Genomic DNA, 19,986 nt, shown 5'->3' on the forward strand with positions numbered 1-19,986 from the left:
ACAAATGTTATATTTTTCGAAAGTCGTCGTTGTGTAGTGGTGACTGTTCCCGCCTGTCACGCGGGTGACCCGAGTCTGATCCCCCGCAGCGGCGATTTCTAATTTTCCTCTGGATAGTTTTAATTGAACTCGAAATTCGGCAGTGGTGAACCGGATGGTTTGGGTTTGTTCCCCAGCAACGAAATTCGGAATTGGATTCCTTTTTCTCTCGTGTGTCAACAAAGAATATATTTTTCAGAGGTCGGTGTAATACAGTAGTGAGTATTCCCGCTTGTCACTCGAGAGACCGGAGTTTGGACCCCAACAATAATAAGTTTAATTTTCTTTCGACAATTTTCACCGCATTTGAAATTGGATTACTTGTTCCGAAGACGATCGATAAAATCTAGAGCGTTAACAATGGATTACTTTCTCTAAAGACGATTGATAAAATCTGGAGCGTTAACAAATAATTTATCTTTGATCGGTCGTTGTAGTATAGTGGTGAGTATTCCTGCCTGTCACGCAGGTGACCCGGGTTCGATCCCCGGCAACGGCGATTTTAGGTTTCTATCCTGGTGTAGTTTTGACGGACAGCGGTGAACCTGGGTTCGGTCCCCGGCAACGGCGATTTTAATTTTATCCCGGTAGTTTTGACGGAATTCGAAATTGGACAGCGGTGAACCCGTCATGCCGGTAGTTTGGGTTCGATCCCCAACAACGGTCGTTTGACGAAAGTCGGGACTGGATTGCTTTCACTAAAAAGTGGTTTATGAAATCTCGTGTGTTGACAAATAATACATTTTCAGAGGTCGTTGTAGTGGTACACTGGTGAGCATTTCCGCCTGACACTCGAGTTATTATGTTCCAGAGGCCGTTGTAGTACAAGGGTGAGTATTCCTGCTTGTCACTCGAGTGACCTGAGTTTGATCCCCCCAACAATAACAAGTTCAATTTTGTTTCGACAATTTTAATCGGATTACTTTTTCTAACGACGGTTGATAAAGATCTGGTGTGTGAACCCGTCATGCCGGTAGTTTGGGTTCGATCCCCAACAACGGTCGTTTGACGAAAGTCGGGACTGGATTGCTTTCACTAAAAAGTGGTTTATGAAATCTCGTGTGTTGACAAATAATACATTTTCAGAGGTCGTTGTAGTGGTACACTGGTGAGCATTTCCGCCTGTCACTCGAGTTATTATGTTCCAGAGGCCGTTGTAGTACAAGGGTGAGTATTCCTGCTTGTCACTCGAGTGACCTGAGTTTGATCCCCCCAACAATAACAAGTTCAATTTTGTTTCGACAATTTTAATCGGATTACTTTTTCTAACGACGGTTGATAAAGATCTGGTGTGTGAACAAATGTTATATTTTTCGAAAGTCGTCGTTGTGTAGTGGTGACTGTTCCCGCCTGTCACGCGGGTGACCCGAGTCTGATCCCCCGCAGCGGCGATTTCTAATTTTCCTCTGGATAGTTTTAATTGAACTCGAAATTCGGCAGTGGTGAACCGGATGGTTTGGGTTTGTTCTCCAGCAACGAAATTCGGAATTGGATTCCTTTTTCTCTCGTGTGTCAACAAAGAATATATTTTTCAGAGGTCGGTGTAATACAGTAGTGAGTATTCCCGCTTGTCACTCGAGAGACCGGAGTTTGGACCCCAACAATAATAAGTTTAATTTTCTTTCGACAATTTTCACCGCATTTGAAATTGGATTACTTGTTCCGAAGACGATCGATAAAATCTAGAGCGTTAACAATGGATTACTTTCTCTAAAGACGATTGATAAAATCTGGAGCGTTAACAAATAATTTATCTTTGATCAGTCGTTGTAGTATAGTGGTGAGTATTCCTGCCTGTCACGCAGGTGACCCGGGTTCGATCCCCGGCAACGGCGATTTTAGGTTTCTATCCTGGTGTAGTTTTGACGGACAGCGGTGAAACTGGGTTCGGTCCCCGGCAATGGCGATTTTAATTTTATCCCGGTAGTTTTGACGGAATTCGAAATTGGACAGCGGTGAACCCGTCATGCCGGTAGTTTGGGTTCGATCCCCAACAACGGTCGTTTGACGAAAGTCGGGACTGGATTGCTTTCACTAAAAAGTGGTTTATGAAATCTCGTGTGTTGACAAATAATACATTTTCAGAGGTCGTTGTAGTGGTACACTGGTGAGCATTTCCGCCTGTCACTCGAGTTATTATGTTCCAGAGGCCGTTGTAGTACAAGGGTGAGTATTCCTGCTTGTCACTCGAGTGACCTGAGTTTGATCCCCCCAACAATAACAAGTTCAATTTTGTTTCGACAATTTTAATCGGATTACTTTTTCTAACGACGGTTGATAAAGATCTGGTGTGTGAACAAATGTTATATTTTTCGAAAGTCGTCGTTGTGTAGTGGTGACTGTTCCCGCCTGTCACGCGGGTGACCCAAGTCTGATCCCCCGCAGCGGCGATTTCTAATTTTCCTCTGGATAGTTTTAATTGAACTCGAAATTCGGCAGTGGTGAACCGGATGGTTTGGGTTTGTTCCCCAGCAACGAAATTCGGAATTGGATTCCTTTTTCTCTCGTGTGTCAACAAAGAATATATTTTTCAGAGGTCGGTGTAATACAGTAGTGAGTATTCCCGCTTGTCACTCGAGAGACCGGAGTTTGGACCCCAACAATAATAAGTTTAATTTTCTTTCGACAATTTTCACCGCATTTGAAATTGGATTACTTGTTCCGAAGACGATCGATAAAATCTAGAGCGTTAACAATGGATTACTTTCTCTAAAGACGATTGATAAAATCTGGAGCGTTAACAAATAATTTATCTTTGATCGGTCATTGTAGTATAGTGGTGAGTATTCCTGCCTGTCACGCAGGTGACCCGGGTTCGATCCCTGGCAACGGCGATTTTAGGTTTCTATCCTGGTGTAGTTTTGACGGACAGCGGTGAACCTGGGTTCGGTCCCCGGCAACGGCGATTTTAATTTTATCCCGGTAGTTTTGACGGAATTCGAAATTGGACAGCGGTGAACCCGTCATGCCGGTAGTTTGGGTTCGATCCCCAACAACGGTCGTTTGACGAAAGTCGGGACTGGATTGCTTTCACTAAAAAGTGGTTTATGAAATCTCGTGTGTTGACAAATAATACATTTTCAGAGGTCGTTGTAGTGGTACACTGGTGAGCATTTCCGCCTGTCACTCGAGTTATTATGTTCCAGAGGCCGTTGTAGTACAAGGGTGAGTATTCCTGCTTGTCACTCGAGTGACCTGAGTTTGATCCCCCCAACAATAACAAGTTCAATTTTGTTTCGACAATTTTAATCGGATTACTTTTTCTAACGACGGTTGATAAAGATCTGGTGTGTGAACAAATGTTATATTTTTCGAAAGTCGTCGTTGTGTAGTGGTGACTGTTCCCGCCTGTCACGCGGGTGACCCAAGACTGATCCCCCGCAGCGGCGATTTCTAATTTTCCTCTGGATAGTTTTAATTGAACTCGAAATTCGGCAGTGGTGAACCGGATGGTTTGGGTTTGTTCCCCAGCAACGAAATTCGGAATTGGATTCCTTTTTCTCTCGTGTGTCAACAAAGAATATATTTTTCAGAGGTCGGTGTAATACAGTAGTGAGTATTCCCGCTTGTCACTCGAGAGACCGGAGTTTGGACCCCAACAATAATAAGTTTAATTTTCTTTCGACAATTTTCACCGCATTTGAAATTGGATTACTTGTTCCGAAGACGATCGATAAAATCTAGAGCGTTAACAATGGATTACTTTCTCTAAAGACGATTGATAAAATCTGGAGCGTTAACAAATAATTTATCTTTGATCGGTCGTTGTAGTATAGTGGTGAGTATTCCTGCCTGTCACGCAGGTGACCCAGGTTCGATCCCCGGCAACGGCGATTTTAGGTTTCTATCCTGGTGTAGTTTTGACGGACAGCGGTGAACCTGGGTTCGGTCCCCGGCAATGGCGATTTTAATTTTATCCCGGTAGTTTTGATGGAATTCGAAATTGGACAGCGGTGAACCCGTCATGCCGGTAGTTTGGGTTCGATCCCCAACAACGGTCGTTTGACGAAAGTCGGGACTGGATTGCTTTCACTAAAAAGTGGTTTATGAAATCTCGTGTGTTGACAAATAATACATTTTCAGAGGTCGTTGTAGTGGTACACTGGTGAGCATTTCCGCCTGTCACTCGAGTTATTATGTTCCAGAGGTCCTTGTAGTACAAGTGTGAGTATTCCTGCTTGTCACTCGAGTGACCTGAGTTTGATCCCCCCAACAATAACAAGTTCAATTTTGTTTTGACAATTTTAATCGGATTACTTTTTCTAACGACGGTTGATAAAGATCTGGTGTGTGAACAAATGTTATATTTTTCGAAAGTCGTCGTTGTGTAGTGGTGACTGTTCCCGCCTGTCACGCGGGTGACCCGAGTCTGATCCCCCGCAGCGGCGATTTCTAATTTTCCTCTGGATAGTTTTAATTGAACTCGAAATTCGGCAGTGGTGAACCGGATGGTTTGGGTTTGTTCCCCAGCAACGAAATTCGGAATTGGATTCCTTTTTCTCTCGTGTGTCAACAAAGAATATATTTTTCAGAGGTCGGTGTAAAACAGTAGTGAGTATTCCCGCTTGTCACTCGAGAGACCGGAGTTTGGACCCCAACAATAATAAGTTTAATTTTCTTTCGACAATTTTCACCGCATTTGAAATTGGATTACTTGTTCCGAAGACGATCGATAAAATCTAGAGCGTTAACAATGGATTACTTTCTCTAAAGACGATTGGTAAAATCTGGAGCGTTAACAAATAATTTATCTTTGATCGGTCGTTGTAGTATAGTGGTGAGTATTCCTGCCTGTCACGCAGGTGACCCGGGTTCGATCCCCGGCAACGGCGATTTTAGGTTTCTATCCTGGTGTAGTTTTGACGGACAGCGGTGAACCTGGGTTCGGTCCCCGGCAACGGCGATTTTAATTTTATCCCGGTAGTTTTGACGGAATTCGAAATTGGACAGCGGTGAACCCGTCATGCCGGTAGTTTGGGTTCCATCCCCAACAACGGTCGTTTGACGAAAGTCGGGACTGGATTGCTTTCACTAAAAAGTGGTTTATGAAATCTCGTGTGTTGACAAATAATACATTTTCAGAGGTCGTTGTAGTGGTACACTGGTGAGCATTTCCGCCTGTCACTCGAGTTATTATGTTCCAGAGGCCGTTGTAGTACAAGGGTGAGTATTCCTGCTTGTCACTCGAGTGACCTGAGTTTGATCCCCCCAACAATAACAAGTTCAATTTTGTTTTGACAATTTTAATCGGATTACTTTTTCTAACGACGGTTGATAAAGATCTGGTGTGTGAACAAATGTTATATTTTTCGAAAGTCGTCGTTGTGTAGTGGTGACTGTTCCCGCCTGTCACGCGGGTGACCCGAGTCTGATCCGCCGCAGCGGTGATTTCTAATTTTCCTCTGGATAGTTTTAATTGAACTCGAAATTCGGCAGTGGTGAACCGGATGGTTTGGGTTTGTTCCCCAGCAACGAAATTCGGAATTGGATTCCTTTTTCTCTCGCGTGTCAACAAAGAATATATTTTTCAGAGGTCGGTGTAATACAGTAGTGAGTATTCCCGCTTGTCACTCGAGAGACCGGAGTTTGGACCCCAACAATAATAAGTTTAATTTTCTTTCGACAATTTTCACCGCATTTGAAATTGGATTACTTGTTCCGAAGACGATCGATAAAATCTAGAGCGTTAACAATGGATTACTTTCTCTAAAGACGATTGATAAAATCTGGAGCGTTAACAAATAATTTATCTTTGATCAGTCGTTGTAGTATAGTGGTGAGTATTCCTGCCTGTCACGCAGGTGACCCGGGTTCGATCCCCGGCAACGGCGATTTTAGGTTTCTATCTTGGTGTAGTTTTGACGGACAGCGGTGAACCTGGGTTCGGTCCCCGGCAACGGCGATTTTAATTTTATCCCGGTAGTTTTGACGGAATTCGAAATTGGACAGCGGTGAACCCGTCATGCCGGTAGTTTGGCTTCGATCCCCAACAACGGTCGTTTGACGAAAGTCGGGACTGGATTGCTCTCACTAAAAAGTGGTTAATGAAATCTCGTGTGTTGACAAATAATACATTTTCAGAGGTCGTTGTAGTGGTACACTGGTGAGCATTTCCGCCTGTCACTCGAGTTATTATGTTCCAGAGGTCGTTTTAGTACAAGGGTGAGTATTCCTGCTTGTCACTCGAGTGACCTGAGTTTGATCCCCCCAACAATAACAAGTTCAATTTTGTTTTGACAATTTTAATCGGATTACTTTTTCTAACGACGGTTGATAAAGATCTGGTGTGTGAACAAATGTTATATTTTTCGAAAGTCGTCGTTGTGTAGTGGTGACTGTTCCTGCCTGTCACGCGGGTGACCCGAGTCTGATCCCCCGCAGCGGCGATTTCTAATTTTCCTCTGGATAGTTTTAATTGAACTCGAAATTCGGCAGTGGTGAACCGGATGGTTTGGGTTTGTTCCCCAGCAACGAAATTCGGAATTGGATTCCTTTTTCTCTCGCGTGTCAACAAAGAATATATTTTTCAGAGGTCGGTGTAATACAGTAGTGAGTATTCCCGCTTGTCACTCGAGAGACCGGAGTTTGGACCCCAACAATAATAAGTTTAATTTTCTTTCGACAATTTTCACCGCATTTGAAATTGGATTACTTGTTCCGAAGACGATCGATAAAATCTAGAGCGTTAACAATGGATTACTTTCTCTAAAGACGATTGATAAAATCTGGAGCGTTAACAAATAATTTATCTCTGATCAGTCGTTGTAGTATAGTGGTGAGTATTCCTGCCTGTCACGCAGGTGACTCGGGTTCGATCCCCGGCAACGGCGATTTTAGGTTTCTATCCTGGTGTAGTTTTGACGGACAGCGGTGAACCTGGGTTCGGTCCCCGACAACGGCGATTTTAATTTTATCCCGGTAGTTTTGACGGAATTCGAAATTGGACAGCGGTGAACCCGTCATGCCAGTAGTTTGGGTTCGATCCCCAACAACGGTCGTTTGACGAAAGTCGGGACTGGATTGCTTTCACTAAAAAGTGGTTTATGAAATCTCGTGTGTTGACAAATAATACATTTTCAGAGGTCGTTGTAGTAGTACACTGGTGAGTATTTCCGCCTGTCACTCGAGTTATTATGTTCCAGAGGCCGTTGTAGTACAAGGGTGAGTATTCCTGCTTGTCACTCGAGTGACCTAAGTTTGATCCCCCCAACAATAACAAGTTCAATTTTGTTTCGACAATTTTAATCGGATTACTTTTTCTAACGACGGTTGATAAAGATCTGGTGTGTGAACAAATGTTATATTTTTCGAAAGTCTTCGTTGTGTAGTGGTGACTGTTCCCGCCTGTCACGCGGGTGACCCGAGTCTGATCCCCCGCAGCGGCGATTTCTAATTTTCCTCTGGATAGTTTTAATTGAACTCGAAATTCGGCAGTGGTGAACCGGATGGTTTGGGTTTGTTCCCCAGCAACGAAATTCGGAATTGGATTCCTTTTTCTCTCGTGTGTCAACAAAGAATATATTTTTCAGAGGTCGGTGTAAAACAGTAGTGAGTATTCCCGCTTGTCACTCGAGAGACCGGAGTTTGGACCCCAACAATAATAAGTTTAATTTTCTTTCGACAATTTTCACCGCATTTGAAATTGGATTACTTGTTCCGAAGACGATCGATAAAATCTAGAGCGTTAACAATGGATTACTTTCTCTAAAGACGATTGGTAAAATCTGGAGCGTTAACAAATAATTTATCTTTGATCGGTCGTTGTAGTATAGTGGTGAGTATTCCTGCCTGTCACGCAGGTGACCCGGGTTCGATCCCCGGCAACGGCGATTTTAGGTTTCTATCCTGGTGTAGTTTTGACGGACAGCGGTGAACCTGGGTTCGGTCCCCGGCAACGGCGATTTTAATTTTATCCCGGTAGTTTTGACGGAATTCGAAATTGGACAGTGGTGAACCCGTCATGCCGGTAGTTTGGGTTCCATCCCCAACAACGGTCGTTTGACGAAAGTCGGGACTGGATTGCTTTCACTAAAAAGTGGTTTATGAAATCTCGTGTGTTGACAAATAATACATTTTCAGAGGTCGTTGTAGTGGTACACTGGTGAGCATTTCCGCCTGTCACTCGAGTTATTATGTTCCAGAGGCCGTTGTAGTACAAGGGTGAGTATTCCTGCTTGTCACTCGAGTGACCTGAGTTTGATCCCCCCAACAATAACAAGTTCAATTTTGTTTTGACAATTTTAATCGGATTACTTTTTCTAACGACGGTTGATAAAGATCTGGTGTGTGAACAAATGTTATATTTTTCGAAAGTCGTCGTTGTGTAGTGGTGACTGTTCCCGCCTGTCACGCGGGTGACCCGAGTCTGATCCCCCGCAGCGGTGATTTCTAATTTTCCTCTGGATAGTTTTAATTGAACTCGAAATTCGGCAGTGGTGAACCGGATGGTTTGGGTTTGTTCCCCAGCAACGAAATTCGGAATTGGATTCCTTTTTCTCTCGTGTGTCAACAAAGAATATATTTTTCAGAGGTCGGTGTAATACAGTAGTGAGTATTCACGCTTGTCACTCGAGAGACCGGAGTTTGTTCCCCAACAATAATAAGTTTAATTTTCTTTCGACAATTTTCACCGCATTTGAAATTGGATTACTTGTTCCGAAGACGATCGATAAAATCTAGAGCGTTAACAATGGATTACTTTCTCTAAAGACGATTGATAAAATCTGGAGCGTTAACAAATAATTTATCTTTGATCGGTCGTTGTAGTATAGTGGTGAGTATTCCTGCCTGTCACGCAGGTGACCCGGGTTCGATCCCCGGCAACAGCGATTTTAGGTTTCTATCCTGGTGTAGTTTTGACGGACAGCGGTGAACCTGGGTTCGGTCCCCGGCAACGGCGATTTTAATTTTATCCCGGTAGTTTTGACGGAATTCGAAATTGGACAGCGGTGAACCCGTCATGCTGGTAGTTTGGGTTCGATCCCCAACAACGGTCGTTTGACGAAAGTCGGGACTGGATTGCTTTCACTAAAAAGTGGTTTATGAAATCTCGTGTGTTGACAAATAATACATTTTCAGAGGTCGTTGTAGTGGTACACTGGTGAGCATTTCCGCCTGTCACTCGAGTTATTATGTTCCAGAGGTCGTTGTAGTACAAGGGTGAGTATTCCTGCTTGTCACTCGAGTGACCTGAGTTTGATCCCCCCAACAATAACAAGTTCAATTTTGTTTTGACAATTTTAATCGGATTACTTTTTCTAACGACGGTTGATAAAGATCTGGTGTGTGAACAAATGTTATATTTTTCGAAAGTCGTCGTTGTGTAGTGGTGACTGTTCCCGCCTGTCACGCGGGTGACCCGAGTCTGATCCCCCGCAGCGGCGATTTCAAATTTTCCTCTGGATAGTTTTAATTGAACTCGAAATTCGGCAGTGGTGAACCGGATGGTTTGGGTTTGTTCCCCAGCAACAAAATTCGGAATTGGATTCCTTTTTCTCTCGTGTGTCAACAAAGAATATATTTTTCAGAGGTCGGTGTAATACAGTAGTGAGTATTCCCGCTTGTCACTCGAGAGACCGGAGTTTGGACCCCAACAATAATAAGTTTAATTTTCTTTCGACAATTTTCACCGCATTTGAAATTGGATTACTTGTTCCGAAGACGATCGATAAAATCTAGAGCGTTAACAATGGATTACTTTCTCTAAAGACGATTGATAAAATCTGGAGCGTTAACAAATAATTTATCTTTGATTAGTCGTTGTAGTATAGTGGTGAGTATTCCTGCCTGTCACGCAGGTGACTCGGGTTCGATCCCCGACATTGGTGATTTTAGGTTTCTATCCTGGTGTAGTTTTGACGGACAGCGGTGAACCTGGGTTCGGTCCCCGGCAACGGCGATTTTAATTTTATCCCGGTAGTTTTGACGGAATTCGAAATTGGACAGCGGTGAACCCGTCATGCCGGTAGTTTGGGTTCGATCCCCAACAACGGTCGTTTAAAGAAAGTCGGGACTGGATTGCTTTCACTAAAAAGTGGTTTATGAAATCTCGTGTGTTGACAAATAATACATTTTCAGAGGTCGTTGTAGTGGTACACTGGTGAGCATTTCCGCCTGTCACTCGAGTTATTATGTTCCAGAGGTCGTTGTAGTACAAGGGTGAGTATTCCTGCTTGTCACTCGAGTGACCTGAGTTTGATCCCCCCAACAATAACAAGTTCAATTTTGTTTTGACAATTTTAATCGGATTACTTTTTCTAACGACGGTTGATAAAGATCTGGTGTGTGAACAAATGTTATATTTTTTGAAAGTCGTCGTTGTGTAGTGGTGACTGTTCCCGCCTGTCACGCGGGTGACCCGAGTCTGATCCCCCGCAGCGGCGATTTCTAATTTTCCTCTGGATAGTTTTAATTGAACTCGAAATTCGGCAGTGGTGAACCGGATGGTTTGGGTTTGTTCCCCAGCAACGAAATTCGGAATTGGATTCCTTTTTCTCTCATGTGTCAACAAAGAATATATTTTTCAGAGGTCGGTGTAATACAGTAGTGAGTATTCACGCTTGTCACTCGAGAGACCGGAGTTTGGACCCCAACAATAATAAGTTTAATTTTCTTTCGACAATTTTCACCGCATTTGAAATTGGATTACTTGTTCCGAAGACGATCGATAAAATCTAGAGCGTTAACAATGGATTACTTTCTCTAAAGACGATTGATAAAATCTGGAGCGTTAACAAATAATTTATCTTTTATCGGTCGTTGTAGTATAGTGGTGAGTATTCCTGCCTGTCACGCAGGTGACCCGGGTTCGATCCCCGGCAACAGCGATTTTAGGTTTCTATCCTGGTGTAGTTTTGACGGACAGCGGTGAACCTGGGTTCGGTCCCCGGCAACGGCGATTTTAATTTTATCCCGGTAGTTTTGACGGAATTCGAAATTGGACAGCGGTGAACCCGTCATGCCGGTAGTTTGGGTTCGATCCCCAACAACGGTCGTTTGACGAAAGTCGGGACTGGATTGCTTTCACTACAAAGTGGTTTATGAAATCTCGTGTGTTGACAAATAATACATTTTCAGAGGTCGTTGTAGTGGTACAGTGGTGAGCATTTCCGCCTGTCACTCGAGTTATTATGTTCCAAAGGCCGTTGTAGTACAAGTGTGAGTATTCCTGCTTGTCACTCGAGTGACCTGAGTTTGATCCCCCCAACAATAACAAGTTCAATTTTGTTTTGACAATTTTAATCGGATTACTTTTTCTAACGACGGTTGATAAAGATCTGGTGTGTGAACAAATGTTATATTTTTCGAAAGTCGTCGTTGTGTAGTGGTGACTGTTCCCGCCTGTCACGCCGGTGACCCGAGTCTGATCCCCCGCAGCGGCGATTTCAAATTTTCCTCTGGATAGTTTTAATTGAACTCGAAATTCAGCAGTGGTGAACCGGATGGTTTGGGTTTGTTCCCCAGCAACGAAATTCGGAATTGGATTCCTTTTTCTCTCGCGTGTCAACAAAGAATATATTTTTCAGAGGTCGGTGTAATACAGTAGTGAGTATTCCCGCTTGTCACTCGAGAGACCGGAGTTTGGACCCCAACAATAATAAGTTTAATTTTCTTTCGACAATTTTCACCGCATTTGAAATTGGATTACTTGTTCCGAAGACGATCGATAAAATCTAGAGCGTTAACAATGGATTACTTTCTCTAAAGACGATTGATAAAATCTGGAGCGTTAACAAATAATTTATCTTTGATCAGTTGTTGTAGTATAGTGGTGAGTATTCCTGCCTGTCACGCAGGTGACCCGGGTTCGATCCCCGGCAACGGCGATTTTAGGTTTCTATCCTGGTGTAGTTTTGACGGACAGCGGTGAACCCGTCATGCCGGTAGTTTGGGTTCGATCCCCAACAACGGTCGTTTGACGAAAGTCGGGACTGGATTGCTTTCACTAAAAAGTGGTTTATGAAATCTCGTGTGTTGACAAATAATACATTTTCAGAGGTCGTTGTAGTGGTACACTGGTGAGCATTTCCGCCTGTCACTCGAGTTATTATGTTCCAGAGGTCGTTGTAGTACAAGGGTGAGTATTCCTGCTTGTCACTCGAGTGACCTGAGTTTGATCCCCCCAATAATAACAAGTTCAATTTTGTTTTGACAATTTTAATCGGATTACTTTTTCTAACGACGGTTGATAAAGATCTGGTGTGTGAACAAATGTTATATTTTTCGAAAGTCGTCGTTGTGTAGTGGTGACTGTTCCCGCCTGTCACGCGGGTGACCCGAGTCTGATCCCCCGCAGCGGCGATTTCTAATTTTCCTCTGGATAGTTTTAATTGAACTCGAAATTCGGCAGTGGTGAACCGGATGGTTTGGGTTTGTTCTCCAGCAACGAAATTCGGAATTGGATTCCTTTTTCTCTCGTGTGTCAACAAAGAATATATTTTTCAGAGGTCGGTGTAATACAGTAGTGAGTATTCCCGCATGTCACTCGAGAGACCGGAGTTTGGACCCCAACAATAATAAGTTTAATTTTCTTTCGACAATTTTCACCGCATTTGAAATTGGATTACTTGTTCCGAAGACGATCGATAAAATCTAGAGCGTTAACAATGGATTACTTTCTCTAAAGACGATTGATAAAATCTGGAGCGTTAACAAATAATTTATCTTTGATCGGTCGTTGTAGTATAGTGGTGAGTATTCCTGCCTGTCACGCAGGTGACCCGGGTTCGATCCCCGGCAACGGCGATTTTAGGTTTCTATCCTGGTGTAGTTTTGACGGACAGCGGTGAACCTGGGTTCGGTCCCCGGCAACGGCGATTTTAATTCTATCCCGGTAGTTTTAACGGAATTCGAAATTGGACAGCGGTGAACCCGTCATGCCGGTAGTTTGGGTTCGATCCCCAGCAACGGTCGTTTAAAGAAAGTCGGGACTGGATTGCTTTCACTAAAAAGTGGTTTATGAAATCTCGTGTGTTGACAAATAATACATTTTCAGAGGTCGTTGTAGTGGTACACTGGTGAGCATTTCCGCCTGTCACTCGAGTTATTATGTTCCAGAGGTCATTGTAGTACAAGGGTGAGTATTCCTGCTTGTCACTCGAGTGACTTGAGTTTGATCCCCCCAACAATAACAAGTTCAATTTTGTTTTGACAATTTTAATCGGATTACTTTTTCTAACGACGGTTGATAAAGATCTGGTGTGTGAACAAATGTTATATTTTTCGAAAGTCGTCGTTGTGTAGTGGTGACTGTTCCCGCCTGTCACGCGGGTGACCCGAGTCTGATCCCCCGCAGCGGCGATTTCAAATTTTCCTCTGGATAGTTTTAATTGAACTCGAAATTCGGCAGTGGTGAACCGGATGGTTTGGGTTTGTTCCCCAGCAACGAAATTCGGAATTGGATTCCTTTTTCTCTCGCGTGTCAACAAAGAATATATTTTTCAGAGGTCGGTGTAATACAGTAGTGAGTATTCCCGCTTGTCACTCGAGAGACCGGAGTTTGCACCCCAACAATAATAAGTTTAATTTTCTTTCGACAATTTTCACCGCATTTGAAATTGGATTACTTGTTCCGAAGACGATCGATAAAATCTAGAGCGTTAACAATGGATTACTTTCTCTAAAGACGATTGATAAAATCTGGAGCGTTAACAAATAATTTATCTTTGATCAGTCGTTGTAGTATAGTGGTGAGTATTCCTGCCTGTCACGCAAGTGACCCGGGTTCGATCCCCCGGCAACGGCGATTTTAGGTTTCTATCCTGGTGTAGTTTTGACGGACAGCGGTGAACCTGGGTTCGGTCCCCGACAACGGCGATTTTAATTTTATCCCGGTAGTTTTGACGGAATTCGAAATTGGACAGCGGTGAACCCGTCATGCCGGTAGTTTGGGTTCGATCCCCAACAACGGTCGTTTGACGAAAGTCGGGACTGGATTGCTTTCACTAAAAAGTGGTTTATGAAATCTCGTGTGTTGACAAATAATACATTTTCAGAGGTCGTTGTAGTGGTACACTGGTGAGCATTTCCGCCTGTCACTCGAGTTATTATGTTCCAGAGGTCGTTGTAGTACAAGGGTGAGTATTCCTGCTTGTCACTCGAGTGACCTGAGTTTGATCCCCCCAACAATAACAAGTTCAATTTTGTTTTGACAATTTTAATCGGATTACTTTTTCTAACGACGGTTGATAAAGATCTGGTGTGTGAACAAATGTTATATTTTTCGAAATTCGTCGTTGTGTAGTGGTGACTGTTCCCGCCTGTCACGCGGGTGACCCGAGTCTGATCCCCCGCAGCGGCGATTTCTAATTTTCCTCTAGATAGTTTTAATTGAACTCGAAATTCGGCAGTGGTGAACCGGATGGTTTGGGTTTGTTCCCCAGCAACAAAATTCGGAATTGGATTCCTTTTTCTCTCGTGTGTCAACAAAGAATATATTTTTCAGAGGTCGGTGTAATACAGTAGTGAGTATTCCCGCTTGTCACTCGAGAGACCGGAGTTTGGACCCCAACAATAATAAGTTTAATTTTCTTTCGACAATTTTCACCGCATTTGAAATTGGATTACTTGTTCCGAAGACGATCGATAAAATCTAGAGCGTTAACAATGGATTACTTTCTCTAAAGACGATTGATAAAATCTGGAGCGTTAACAAATAATTTATCTTTGATCAGTCGTTGTAGTATAGTGGTGAGTATTCCTGCCTGTCACGCAGGTGACTCGGGTTCGATCCCCGTCAATGGTGATTTTAGGTTTCTATCCTGGTGTAGTTTTGACGGACAGCGGTGAACCTGGGTTCGGTCCCCGGCAACGGCGATTTTAATTTTATCCCGGTAGTTTTGACGGAATTCGAAATTGGACAGCGGTGAACCCGTCATGCCGGTAGTTTGGGTTCGATCCCCAACAACGGTCGTTTAAAGAAAGTCGGGACTGGATTGCTTTCACTAAAAAGTGGTTTATGAAATCTCGTGTGTTGACAAATAATACATTTTCAGAGGTCGTTGTAGTGGTACACTGGTGAGCATTTCCGCCTGTCACTCGAGTTTTTATGTTCCAGAGGTCATTGTAGTACAAGGTTGAGTATTCCTGCTTGTCACTCGAGTGACTCGAGTTTGATCCCCCCAACAATAACAAGTTCAATTTTGTTTTGACAATTTTAATCGGATTACTTTTTCTAACGACGGTTGATAAAGATCTGGTGTGTGAACAAATGTTATATTTTTCGAAAGTCGTCGTTGTGTAGTGGTGACTGTTCCCGCCTGTCACGCGGGTGACCCGAGTCTGATCCCCCGAAGCGGCGATTTCAAATTTTCCTCTGGATAGTTTTAATTGAACTCGAAATTCGGCAGTGGTGAACCGGATGGTTTGGGTTTGTTCCCCAGCAACGAAATTCGGAATTGGATTCCTTTTTCTCTCGCGTGTCAACAAAGAATATATTTTTCAGAGGTCGGTGTAATACAGTAGTGAGTATTCCCGCTTGTCACTCGAGAGACCGGAGTTTGGACCCCAACAATAATAAGTTTAATTTTCTTTCGACAATTTTCACCGCATTTAAAATTGGATTACTTGTTCCGAAGACGATCGATAAAATCTAGAGCGTTAACAATGGATTACTTTCTCTAAAGACGATTGATAAAATCTGGAGCGTTAACAAATAATTTATCTTTGATCAGTCGTTGTAGTATAGTGGTGAGTATTCCTGCCTGTCACGCAGGTGACCCGGGTTCGATCCCCGGCAACGGCGATTTTAGGTTTCTATCCTGGTGTAGTTTTGACGGACAGCGGTGAACCTGGGTTCGGTCCCCGACAACGGCGATTTTAATTTTATCCCGGTAGTTTTGACGGAATTCGAAATTGGACAACGGTGAACCCGTCATGCCGGTAGTTTGGGTTCGATCCCCAACAACGGTCATTTGACGAAAGTCGGGACTGGATTGCTTTAACTAAAAAGAAGTTTATGAAATCTCGTGTGTTGACAAATAATACATTTTCAGAGGTCGTTGTAGTGGTACACTGGTGAGCATTTCCGCCTGTCACTCGAGTTATTATGTTCCAGAGGTCGTTGTAGTACAAGGGTGAGTATTCCTGCTTGTCACTCGAGTGACCTGAGTTTGATCCCCCCAACAATAACAAGTTCAATTTTGTTTTGACAATTTTAATCGGATTACTTTTTCTAACGACGGTTGATAAAGATCTGGTGTGTGAACAAATGTTATATTTTTCGAAAGTCGTCGTTGTGTAGTGGTGACTGTTCCCGCCTGTCACGCGGGTGACCCGAGTCTGATCCCCCGCAGCGGCGATTTCTAATTTTCCTCTGGATAGTTTTAATTTAACTCGAAATTCGGCAGTGGTGAACCGGATGGTTTGGGTTTGTTCCCCAGCAACAAAATTCGGAATTGGATTCCTTTTTCTCTCGTGTGTCAACAAAGAATATATTTTTCAGAGGTCGGTGTAATACAGTAGTGAGTATTCCCGCTTGTCACTCGAGAGACCGGAGTTTGGACCCCAACAATAATAAGTTTAATTTTCTTTCGACAATTTTCACCGCATTTGAAATTGAATTACTTGTTCCGAAGACGATCGATAAAATCTAGAGCGTTAACAATGGATTACTTTCTCTAAAGACGATTGATAAAATCTGGAGCGTTAACAAATAATTTATCTTTGATCAGTCGTTGTAGTATAGTGGTGAGTATTCCTGCCTGTCACGCAGGTGACTCGGGTTCGATCCCCGGCAATGGTGATTTTAGGTTTCTATCCTGGTGTAGTTTTGACGGACAGCGGTGAACCTGGGTTCGGTCCCCGGCAACGGCGATTTTAATTTTATCCCGGTAGTTTTGACGGAATTCGAAATTGGACAGCGGTGAACCCGTCATGCCGGTAGTTTGGGTTCGATCCCCAACAACGGTCGTTTAAAGAAAGTCGGGACTGGATTGCTTTCACTAAAAAGTGGTTTATGAAATCTCGTGTGTTGACAAATAATACATTTTCAGAGGTCGTTGTAGTGGTACACTGGTGAGCATTTCCGCCTTTCACTCGAGTTATTATGTTCCAGAGGTCGTTTTAGTACAAGGGTGAGTATTCCTGCTTGTCACTCGAGTGACCTGAGTTTGATCCCGCCAACAATAACAAGTTCAATTTTGTTTTGACAATTTTAATCGGATTACTTTTTCTAACGACGGTTGATAAAGATCTGGTGTGTGAACAAATGTTATATTTTTCGAAAGTCGTCGTTGTGTAGTGGTGACTGTTCCCGCCTGTCACGCGGGTGACCCGAGTCTGATCCCCCGCAGCGGCGATTTCTAATTTTCCTCTGGATAGTTTTAATTGAACTCGAAATTCGGCAGTGGTGAACCGGATGGTTTGGGTTTGTTCCCCAGCAACGAAATTCGGAATTGGATTCCTTTTTCTCTCATGTGTCAACAAAGAATATATTTTTCAGAGGTCGGTGTAATACAGTAGTGAGTATTCCCGCTTGTCACTCGAGAGACCGGAGTTTGGACCCCAACAATAATAAGTTTAATTTTCTTTCGACAATTTTCACCGCATTTGAAATTGGATTACTTGTTCCGAAGACGATCGATAAAATCTAGAGCGTTAACAATGGATTACTTTCTCTAAAGACGATTGATAAAATCTGGAGCGTTAACAAATAATTTATCTTTGATCGGTCGTTGTAGTATAGTGGTGAGTATTCCTGCCTGTCACGCAGGTGACTCGGGTTCGATCCCCGGCAACAGCGATTTTAGGTTTCTATCCTGGTGTAGTTTTGACGGACAGCGGTGAACCTGGGTTCGGTCCCCGGCAACGGCGATTTTAATTTTATCCCGGTAGTTTTGACGGAATTCGAAATTGGACAGCGGTGAACCCGTCATGCTGGTAGTTTGGGTTCGATCCCCAACAACGGTCGTTTGACGAAAGTCGTGACTGGATTGCTTTCACTAAAAAGTGGTTTATGAAATCTCGTGTGTTGACAAATAATACATTTTCAGAGGTCGTTGTAGTGGTACAGTGGTGAGCATTTCCGCCTGTCACTCGAGTTATTATGTTCCAAAGGCCGTTGTAGTACAAGTGTGAGTATTCCTGCTTGTCACTCGAGTGACCTGAGTTTGATCCCCCCAACAATAACAAGTTCAATTTTGTTTTGACAATTTTAATCGGATTACTTTTTCTAACGACGGTTGATAAAGATCTGGTGTGTGAACAAATGTTATATTTTTCGAAAGTCGTCGTTGTGTAGTGGTGACTGTTCCCGCCTGTCACGCGGGTGACCCGAGTCTGATCCCCCGAAGCGGCGATTTCTAATTTTCCTCTGGATAGTTTTAATTGAACTCGAAATTCGGCAGTGGTGAACCGGATGGTTTGGGTTTGTTCCCCAGCAACGAAATTCGGAATTGGATTCCTTTTTCTCTCATGTGTCAACAAAGAATATATTTTTCAGAGGTCGGTGTAATACAGTAGTGAGTATTCACGCTTGTCACTCGAGAGACCGGAGTTTGGACCCCAACAATAATAAGTTTAATTTTCTTTCGACAATTTTCACCGCATTTGAAATTGGATTACTTGTTCCGAAGACGATCGATAAAATCTAGAGCGTTAACAATGGATTACTTTCTCTAAAGACGATTGATAAAATCTGGAGCGTTAACAAATAATTTATCTTTGATCAGTCGTTGTAGTATAGTGGTGAGTATTCCTGCCTGTCACGCAGGTGACTCGGGTTCGATCCCCGTCAATTGTGATTTTAGGTTTCTATCCTGGTGTAGTTTTGACGGACAGCGGTGAACCTGGGTTCGGTCCCCGGCAACGGCGATTTTAATTTTATCCCGGTAGTTTTGACGGAATTCGAAATTGGACAGCGGTGAACCCGTCATGCCGGTAGTTTGGGTTCGATCCCCAACAACGGTCGTTTAAAGAAAGTCGGGACTGGATTGCTTTCACTAAAAAGTGGTTTATGAAATCTCGTGTGTTGACAAATAATACATTTTCAGAGGTCGTTGTAGTGGTACACTGGTGAGCATTTCCGCCTGTCACTCGAGTTTTTATGTTCCAGAGGTCATTGTAGTACAAGGTTGAGTATTCCTGCTTGTCACTCGAGTGACTCGAGTTTGATCCCCCCAACAATAACAAGTTCAATTTTGTTTTGACAATTTTAATCGGATTACTTTTTCTAACGACGGTTGATAAAGATCTGGTGTGTGAACAAATGTTATATTTTTCGAAAGTCGTCGTTGTGTAGTGGTGACTGTTCCCGCCTGTCACGCGGGTGACCCGAGTCTGATCCCCCGAAGCGGCGATTTCAAATTTTCCTCTGGATAGTTTTAATTGAACTCGAAATTCGGCAGTGGTGAACCGGATGGTTTGGGTTTGTTCCCCAGCAACGAAATTCGGAATTGGATTCCTTTTTCTCTCGCGTGTCAACAAAGAATATATTTTTCAGAGGTCGGTGTAATACAGTAGTGAGTATTCCCGCTTGTCACTCGAGAGACCGGAGTTTGGACCCCAACAATAATAAGTTTAATTTTCTTTCGACAATTTTCACCGCATTTGAAATTGGATTACTTGTTCCGAAGACGATCGATAAAATCTAGAGCGTTAACAATGGATTACTTTCTCTAAAGACGATTGATAAAATCTGGAGCGTTAACAAATAATTTATCTTTGATCAGTCGTTGTAGTATAGTGGTGAGTATTCCTGCCTGTCACGCAGGTGACCCGGGTTCGATCCCCGGCAACGGCGATTTTAGGTTTCTATCCTGGTGTAGTTTTGACGGACAGCGGTGAACCTGGGTTCGGTCCCCGACAACGGCGATTTTAATTTTATCCCGGTAGTTTTGACGGAATTCGAAATTGGACAACGGTGAACCCGTCATGCCGGTAGTTTGGGTTCGATCCCCAACAACGGTCATTTGACGAAAGTCGGGACTGGATTGCTTTAACTAAAAAGAA

The 19,986-nt window shown here is 43.3% G+C and overlaps 8 non-coding genes across 8 annotated transcripts; all 8 read left to right on the plus strand.

Moving 5' to 3' along the window:
• The first annotated feature begins 466 nt into the window (after positions 1 to 466).
• TRNAD-GUC (transfer RNA aspartic acid (anticodon GUC)) lies at positions 467 to 538 on the plus strand. The gene has a single exon. It is a non-coding gene; the product is annotated as a tRNA-Asp (tRNA).
• Positions 539 to 1,802: 1,264 nt separating this feature from the next.
• TRNAD-GUC (transfer RNA aspartic acid (anticodon GUC)) lies at positions 1,803 to 1,874 on the plus strand. Its single transcript has one exon. It is a non-coding gene; the product is annotated as a tRNA-Asp (tRNA).
• Positions 1,875 to 4,799: 2,925 nt separating this feature from the next.
• TRNAD-GUC (transfer RNA aspartic acid (anticodon GUC)) lies at positions 4,800 to 4,871 on the plus strand. Its single transcript has one exon. It is a non-coding gene; the product is annotated as a tRNA-Asp (tRNA).
• A 927-nt stretch (positions 4,872 to 5,798) lies between these two features.
• TRNAD-GUC (transfer RNA aspartic acid (anticodon GUC)) lies at positions 5,799 to 5,870 on the plus strand. The gene has a single exon. It is a non-coding gene; the product is annotated as a tRNA-Asp (tRNA).
• Positions 5,871 to 7,796: 1,926 nt separating this feature from the next.
• Positions 7,797 to 7,868, plus strand: TRNAD-GUC (transfer RNA aspartic acid (anticodon GUC)). The gene has a single exon. It is a non-coding gene; the product is annotated as a tRNA-Asp (tRNA).
• Positions 7,869 to 12,711: 4,843 nt separating this feature from the next.
• TRNAD-GUC (transfer RNA aspartic acid (anticodon GUC)) lies at positions 12,712 to 12,783 on the plus strand. Its single transcript has one exon. It is a non-coding gene; the product is annotated as a tRNA-Asp (tRNA).
• Positions 12,784 to 15,709: 2,926 nt separating this feature from the next.
• Positions 15,710 to 15,781, plus strand: TRNAD-GUC (transfer RNA aspartic acid (anticodon GUC)). Its single transcript has one exon. It is a non-coding gene; the product is annotated as a tRNA-Asp (tRNA).
• Positions 15,782 to 19,705: 3,924 nt separating this feature from the next.
• Positions 19,706 to 19,777, plus strand: TRNAD-GUC (transfer RNA aspartic acid (anticodon GUC)). The gene has a single exon. It is a non-coding gene; the product is annotated as a tRNA-Asp (tRNA).
• Positions 19,778 to 19,986: the final 209 nt, after the last annotated feature.

The sequence above is a fragment of the Cucurbita pepo genome, chromosome 9 (genome assembly GCF_057944985.1).
Source record: "Cucurbita pepo subsp. pepo isolate OVF chromosome 9, ASM5794498v1, whole genome shotgun sequence".
Classification (NCBI taxonomy): domain Eukaryota; kingdom Viridiplantae; phylum Streptophyta; class Magnoliopsida; order Cucurbitales; family Cucurbitaceae; genus Cucurbita; species Cucurbita pepo.